At 39.3% G+C, this 8795-nt stretch overlaps 1 protein-coding gene and 1 pseudogene across 1 annotated transcript in view; one reads left to right on the forward strand and one right to left on the reverse strand.

Moving 5' to 3' along the window:
* The window catches only part of HHIP (hedgehog interacting protein), a 158120-nt gene that overhangs the window by 126966 nt on the left and 22359 nt on the right, over positions 1-8795 (reverse strand). The gene's annotated exons all lie outside the window — the stretch shown is intronic.
* LOC102871876 lies at positions 3457-4517 on the forward strand (annotated as a pseudogene).

The raw sequence follows: 8795 nt of genomic DNA on the forward strand, positions 1-8795 counted from the left end.
TGTTAATCAAGACTCTGGGAAGTGATCAATGGAAGCTAAACTTTTATACTATTTTTTGTGTAAACACTTTTTTAAAAAAACTTTATGAATCAGAATAATCACGTCTAAAACATTTTCTGTACTAGTCAATATTTTTAGATTGTTAGAACCTGGTCTTAAGGTGGGCTTGATTCTGGGAAGTAAATTTTTTAATAACAGCCTCGATGCACAGAAACTTTTTTTTAAAAAAATAGACACTTGATTAAGCCTTTTGTTTCATGGTCACACATTGATGCTTAGATGTTCCAGTTATCTAATAAGAACACAGTAGTTATGATAGCCAAAGTCATTCCCCTCCCCCATGGTTAGAAACCTCCATATGGAAACAACCAGATCCAACAAATCTCTGTGTGTGTGAATGAACACTTCCTTTTACTTCACAGCTGAATGCTGTATATCTGTTTGGATTACATATTGTGTTTGTGTATTTATGCTTTGAGTCATAGTAACTTCTCATGTTATGGAATTGATTTGTATTTTAAGGGTTCCCCCTTGTGTAAGAAATGTTTAATGCATAATCTTTGTTGTACGTGTGTTTATTAAAGCATTATGGTTATATTTAAGTACTTTCCTAAAAAAAAAAAAAAGGATAGAACACTAACAGTAGCACAAGAAAAGCAAAGTCATCTACATAGGAAAAGCAGAAAGATTAAATTCTGACTTTTCACCAGAAACACTGTGAGCAAAAAGACAATGGAATTGCACATACAGAAAATTGAAAGAAAAAATTGTCAACTGAGGATTCTGTACTCAGTAAATCTCTTCATCAAATACGAAAGAGAAAATATATCCTTTGCAGAAAAGAAAGAACTTAAGGAATTTGTGAAAGAAGACCAAAGCTACAAGAATTTTTAAGTGCTTCATACATAGACACCAAAGAAAAGTAGATGGACCATAGTAACCAGAAACAACAAAAAAAGAAACACAGCAAAATGTCAACAATAAAACCTGGCTTATAAATAATCACACTTAATGTGAAGGAACTAAATGCAACACCCAAGACAAAAAGAGTAGCAAGAAGAATGGATAAAAAAACCAAAGCCCATAAATATGTTGTCCACAAGAGACACATCTAAGAAACAAACAAACAAACAAACAGACTCAAAATCAAAGGCTGGAAAAACATTTACCAAGCAAATAGCATCCACAGAAAAGCAGGAGTAGTAATACTGATCTCTAATAAAATGAATTTCAGAATGAAAACCACCATATATTAAGATAAGGAAAGGCATTATCTATTGATTAATAGCAGAGTAAATAAGAAAGGCATAACACTGGTCAACATCTATGCACCAAATGTTGTTGTTGTTAGGTGTTGTCAAGTACATCTCATAGTGACCCTATGAACAGAAGATCTGAACCCTGTTCTGTTCTGTGCCATCCTCACACTTCCTGACACACAAGAGCCCATTGCAGCACTTTGTCAATCCACCTAGTTGAGGATCTTCCTATCCTTTGCACTCCATCCTTCCCAGCATCATGTCCTTATCGAAGGAATAGCCCTTCTTAGCAATATACCCAAAGTATGTGATGTGAAGACTCAAGACTCATCATTCTTGCCTTCAAATAGCACTCTGGCTCCACCATCTCCAAGACATATCTGTCCATTTTCTTGGCTGTCCATGGGATGTTCAGTGGTCTTCTCCAACACCATAGCTCGAAAGGGTCAATTCTTTTCCTGTCATCTCTATTCATTGTCTAGCTCTCAGATGCATAGCAAGTAATCAGAAAGACCATGGCTTGAATCACCTTAGTCCTCAAACTGACATCCATCCTTCAATAATTTGGAGAGTTCCCATACTGACAATTTTCCCAGTGCCATGAGTCTTCTTATTTACTGACTGCTGGTACCAGGGGAGTTAATTGTGAATCCAAGCAAGATGAGGCTATTGATAATTTCAATCTCCTTTCCATTCATCATTATGCTGCCTATTGGTCCAGTGGTAAGAATCTTTGTCTTCTTGATATTGAGATTCATTCACTACTGAAGGCTGTATTCCTTGATCATCAAAAGTGCTTAAAGTCCTCCTCACTCTCAGCAAGCACAGTTGTGTCATCTGTGTAACACAGGTTATTGATGAGTCTCCCTCCAATCCTGATGCCACACTCCTCTTCACAGAATCCAGCTTCTCAGATAGTTCGCTCAGCATACAAACTGAATATGTATGTAAAGAGAATACAACCATGACACACTCCCTTTTCAATTTTGAATCATGTAGTGTTCCCCTGCTGTGTTCACACAACAGCCTCTGGTCCAGGTATTATTCCTCCATGAGCACAACTTAGTGCTCTGGGATTCCCATTCTTTGCAATGTCAGCCACAATCTATGATCCATATTATCAAATGTCCTTGCATAGTCAATAAAGCACATGCAGACATTCTTCTTGTATTCCTTACTTTCAGACAGAATCCATCTGACATCAGCACTGATATTGTTCCACAGCCTCTTCAAAATCCTGCTTGAACTTCTGGCAGTTCCCTGTCTATATACTGTTCTAGCCATTTTTGAATGATCTTCAGCAGTATTCCACTTGCATTTGACCTTAATGATATTTTTTCAATAGTTTCCACATTCAGTTGGATCACCTTTCTTGAGAATAGGAAAAAATAGGGACCTCTTTCAATCCGTTGGCTAGGCAGCTGTTCTCCAAATTGCCTTTGCACATGACTGTTAACAAAATTAAAAAACAAACAAATCTAAAAAACCCCAAAAACTAGTTTACACCAGACTTACAACTAAAAAAAGAGAATTTACCTACCAGAATACACCTGAGCCTTCAAACTGGAGACTTGGTCAGGGCCCAGCCTACTTTTAGATACAAAATCCCACCCACCAGGTCCTGATTGACTTAAATATGAGGCATCCAGTCTATAGCTGACAATTAGCTAAATCCAGGCAACCAATCAGCTCACACACGATTGTGAACAAAATAAAAGGTGATTTTCTTTTAAAGCATTTCAAAATAGTACATTGCAACAATAACAATACTTCTGTTTCCACAGATTTTGTTTTTTTAGGAAAATAATTACTTTTTACAAAATAAAGTTTTAAAAACTAATATAACTTACAAAAGCAAAAGTTCTAGCCAACCACAAATTGAGATACTTGTGAGTAAACCTAACTAGAGAAACAAAGGACCTGTACAAAGAAAACTAAAGAACATTTATGAGAGGCACAATAAAAGACCTAAATAAATGGAAAAAATATTCCCTTTTTCATCACAGGAAGATGAAATATTGTGGAAACGACAAGCCTACCAAAAGCTATCTACAGACTGCCCTCTCCCTCACCTATCCAGAGGGTGGGGCCAGAGGTTAAGGCTGTTGGGTGGGATAGGGGAGGGAGAGAGGTCTGGTACAGAACTTCCCAGAGTCCTTCTGTCCTGAGGCAATGGCTTGGGGTGCCTTCCTTCTCCATGGTAGGATCCCTGACAGTAGACTTTGCTTTTTTACCCCCACCAGAAGGTGGAAATGAAAGGCCAGGAGGCCCTGGGCCAGATCCAGGTGGGGCTGACCCCCAAACCTGGCTGAGCTCTCAGGGTGTCTAAGAGGGGCCAGGAAATGGACCAGGTGCTGAGTTCTGGGGCATTCCTGCATGCCCTTTGCCATACTATTTCTAAGGAGGCATGGCATACTGTGGACCTCAGGTTGGCTTGGGGCCACTACCCCAAGGTGTCCCTGAGACTCTCTATCCGGAGAGCAAGGTGGGGGCTGGGTGGAAAGCAGCTCTGAGAAGGCCTCCCTGGAGCCTGGCTGCTCCCAATGATATCAAAGACTAGCACATCAAAACTCAGCAGAAAGATCTGGAGCAGTCTGCTAAACTCTTTAAGCAAAAGAGGATCACACTGGGGTATCCCTAGCTGATGTGGGGCTCACTCTGGGGGTTCTCTTTGAGAAAGTGTTTAGCCAAACAACCACCTGTTGCTTTGAGGCTCCGCAGCTTAGTTTCACAAACATGTGTAAACTGCAGCCCCTGCTACAGAAGTGGGTAGAGGAGGCAGATAACAATGAAAACCTCCAGGAGATACCCAAAACGGAGATCCTCTAGCAGCAAGCAGAAAGAGAAAGCGGACAAGCATTGAGACCCGAGTGAGTGGCAGCCTGGAGCGCCTGTTCCTGCAATGTTCCAAACCCACCCTGCAGCAGATCAACCACATCACCCAGCAGCTCCGCCTTGAGAAGGATGTGGTCAGCGAGGAGTTCTGTAACCAGCATGAGAAGGGCAAATGAATGATCTGGTGGTGACTACTCCCATTGGAGGATTTTGAGTCTGATGGCTCTCCTTTCCCAGGAGGACCAGTGTGTTTTCCTTTGGCACTAGGGCCCCATTTTGGTACCCCAAGCTATAGAGGCCCTCACTTTACTGTTCTGTACTCCCCCGCGCCCTTTCCCTGAGAGGGAAGCCTTCCCTCCTCTCTAGGTCTCTCCTGTGAGCTCTGTCATGCATTCAAAGGAATTAAATGCCCGCGTTTCCTAGGAACCGGTGGCAGAGGAAAGAGGAAAATTTGGAAATAACCCTGGTATTTGTACTGGGGATTTTGGTTTAAGTTCCTCATTCACTAAGGAAGGAAGAAACGTGTGTGTGTGTGTGTGTGTGTGTGCCTGTCGAAAGGTGGTAGGAGATTTAGAGTAACTGTTTTGAGAAAAGGTAGAGTTCAGTGATGCTCTTGATAATTAATCTGCACTTCACCTTAATTAAAGTAATCCTTACTTTGTTCTTAAATAAAATACTTGGGACCAATTTTAAAAAAAAAGAAAGAAAAAAGCAATCTACATGTTTAATGCAATCCCAATACAGATACCAGATTTATTTTTCAAGGAGATCGAAAAGGGAATTTTCATATTTATTTGGAGACAGAAGAGAACCCGAATAAACAAAGCACTTCTGAAAAACAAAAATGAAGTGGGAGGCATATCACTCCCTGACATCAAAACCTACTACACAGCAGTAGCAAGCAAAAAACAGCATGGAACTGATATAATGACAGGCACATAGAACAACGGAACAGAATCAAGAACCCAGAAATGAGCCCATCTATCTACAGTCAACTGATATTTGACAAGGAAATAAAACCTATCATGTAGGGAAATGACAACCTCTTCAAAAAATGGTTCTGGCAAAACTGGACTGCTCCCCATACAGAGCTGACAGGATCCACATCTCACACCATACACAAAAATCAACTCAAGGTAGATCAGAGACCTGGGAGTAAAGCCTAATCCATAAAGTTCATTAAGAAATAAACTGTTGTCAAGCCTAGAAGGCCCTAGTCTATGGTATAAAGATACTGACAAATATAGCCAGAAGGGAGGAAAAAAATTGATGAATGGGACTTTGGAAACTTTTAAAGATTAAATGTCTGTGCTGGTTCATCAAAACGTTTTTCAACAGGGTGAAAAGAATACCTATCAACTGGGAAAAAATATTCAGCAATACCATCTCAGACAAAAGTCTCCTAACAAAAGGTTACAGAATACTCCTAGGCCTCTGGAAGAAAAAGACTGATGACTCAATTAAAAAATGGGGAAAAAACATGGAAAGACTTTTCACAGAGGAAGATATCTGGATGGCCAACAGACCCATGAAGAAATGCTCAAAATCACTGGCAATTAGAGAGATGCAAATCAAAATCACAATGAGACACCATCTCACCCCAGTAGCAGTGGCAAAGTTTAACAGGGGATCAAACAATAGATGTTGGAGAAGATGTGGAGAGTTGGGAACTCTCATACACTGTGGGATTATAAAATGATACAACCATTCTAGAAGACAGTTTGGTGTTTCCACAAAAAGTTGAATATAGAAACTCTGTATGACCCAGCTATTCCACTACTAGAAATATATCCCAAGGAAATTAGAACTGAGACACAAATGAAAACTTTTACATCAATGTTCATGGCAGCATTATTCATAATCCAATAATATGGAAATAGCCCAAATGTCCAACTACAACTGAATGGATTGAGAAATTTTGACAAAGTCACACAATGAAATATTATGCAGCACTCAAGAGGAACAATTGTGAAAAATACTACATAACTTGGGAGAGACTAGAGAGCATTATGCAGAGTGAACTAACTTAGTTACATAAGGACAAATACTCCATAAGACCATTACTGTAAAAATAGAAGGATATGTAGTAAAACATATATGGGGACCCAATGGGGAAGAGGTAGGAAGAGAGGGGTGAGGATCAGCAGGGGCAAAATTACAAGGTTGTTCAGTTTGGTGGATGGAGGGAGGCAATAAAGGAAACAGGAAGGATCCAGCAGGGACCTTTAAAGATTGGGTAATGATGGAAAAGGTCCTATGGTGATTGATCTCATAAAACATAATGCATGGGAATGATTGTATGAAACATGATATGAATGAAGAATAGTGTGAAACAAAATGCATAAAATCTTTGTGAGGAAACCAATAAAAAAAAGTGGACTGAGGAGTGACACTGGGAGGAAAATGTGCTACAATGAATGAACAAAAATCCAACTTTTCTGTAAACTTTCATTAAAATCACAATTTAGAAAAGAAAAAAAGAAGATACTGTATTCTACTGATCTTCTAATTATAAACTGTATGGGGGGAAAGATGCATACAAACAAACACATACATAGAAGACTTTAAAGATGAGTACTAGTTTTACAGAGTTTTAAATTTTAACTATTCTTCACTCAGAATTAGCAGTTAGCTTATATACAGCATATCACCAAAAATCCATCAAATCACGGTATATCAAAAAAACATTTTTTTTTCTCCTTGGTAATTTTATAAATCTCAGTCTTCTGGGATTTGTACTGTTTACAACAGAATCATCACTTCTTACACTTACTTAGTGGTAAGGAGTTGTGCTGCCAACCTCCAAGCATGTGGTTCAAAACCACCAGCTGCTTTGCAGGATAAAGATGGACAGTGTCCTTGCATTGGATTTACAGCCTCAGAAAACATGCTGAAGGGGCAGTGATGAGTTTCAACTCAATGGTACATACAGCAGCAATAACCTAAAATATCAGGTAAAACTCTTATGGCATAGAATTTAAATCCATAGATCTCAACTCCAATGGCCTATTGAATAGGAAGTTGCACTACCAACTCCAACGCTAACAGTCTGAGTCCACAATTTGCTCTGCAGAAGACAGACAAACAGATTTACAGCCTCTGAAAACTCTCTGGACAGTCAGCTATTAGTTGGTTCTGATTTGACGGCATGTAACAACAATATCTTTAAAAGAGGTTTATTTCAAAATAACTTATGTTCTGGATTCTTTTTTGGTCATGCATCTAACTTCTTTGTCCCATGAAAAGTTAAGATAGTTACACTCTAACATGGTGAACTATCCTATAATTTAGGAACCACAATATAGATGTTTAAAAATAAACTCGGACAAATAACCCATTGCCATTGAGTTGGAGCCAATTCATAGATGACCTAATGGTTGTTAGTGGCTGTAAATCATAAAGGCGGAGATGACCCATATATTTCCCAAGAGAAAATAAAACATCATGTTTTTTAGCTTCAGTCAGGACCCATTTTAGGGAAGAGTTTCATATATGACTCTTTGCTGATTATGCATCCTTAAATCAAGTGTAAGAATTAGGGCTGATTAACTATACCCAGTTCTTTGCCAAGTCAAAGAAATCATTGTGAGATCTTTACTGATAATTCCCAACTCTTTGTGGCCTAGTTCATTCTGATCCATGGTAATCATTCTCGATTTGGTTTCTGAAGCTACAAATTATTAGGGGAGACCTCACATCTTTCTCCTGAGTAATTGATCTTTTGGTTAGCAGCCCAACACCAAATACTCTACACCAAAAGAGATCATTTTTACTGAAATAGCAAATTCCAGATTTCCTTATAGCTGGCATTAGCTTTAACAGAAATCAGTATTTTTTCACAAAATCAGTGTTTTTTCCTCATATGTAAATGAATATACTCATACTAAGCCAGATATCTTCTAGCTGTTCCAACTCATGGTGACCAGACAAAATTGCTCTAGAGTTTCAAGACTATAGCCTTTTCAGAAGGAAACTGGTCAGGTTTGTCTTCTGAGGTATCTCTTGAACAGCCAATCTATTCATTAATTTGCAGTCAAGAGTTTAACCATTTGTCTCACTTAGAATCTTAATCTCGTCATCCTCTCATTTCATCTCATTGCTGGTGTGTCAGTACCCCCTCATAGCTAGCCCTTCAGTGAATTTTCAGGAAGCTGTAATTGCCCAGCTATCTCCCTAGGAGTCGCTGATGGATTTAGCCACAGAGGTGACACATTTGGATTAGAACTACGCCACCAGACCTTCCCTAATATTTCCATTGTTGTTGTCATTGTTATTGTGTGCCGTCGAGTCAGAACTGACCTATAGCTGACCTTCAGGCAGGTTTTCACAGGCAGTTAATTGCATGGGAGGAGATTACCCATCCATCTGCTGCAGAGCAGCTGGTAGATTCGAACTGCTTTCCTTTGGGATTGCAGTGCAGCTTCTTGTCACTGGGCCACCAGAACTCCCTAATATATTTATACTGGCCCTTAATTTATGCCATGAGGAAAGCAGGAGAGTGTTTCCTCTTTACCTTATTTCATTTTCATATTGAAAGTAAGAATATTATATTGTTGTTATGTGCCATCGAGTCATAGTGACCCTATGTACAACAGCCCTAAACTCTGTTCTGTCCTGTGCCAATCTCACTGTCTCTGACACACTCATCCCGATTATCCCAGTCATCGAATCAATCCATCTCCTAGAGGGCCTTCCCCTCCT

The sequence above is a fragment of the Elephantulus edwardii genome, unplaced genomic scaffold (assembly GCF_000299155.1).
Source record: "Elephantulus edwardii isolate Elephantulus edwardi_28Jun2011 unplaced genomic scaffold, EleEdw1.0 scaffold00053, whole genome shotgun sequence".
Taxonomy (NCBI): Eukaryota; Metazoa; Chordata; class Mammalia; order Macroscelidea; family Macroscelididae; genus Elephantulus; species Elephantulus edwardii.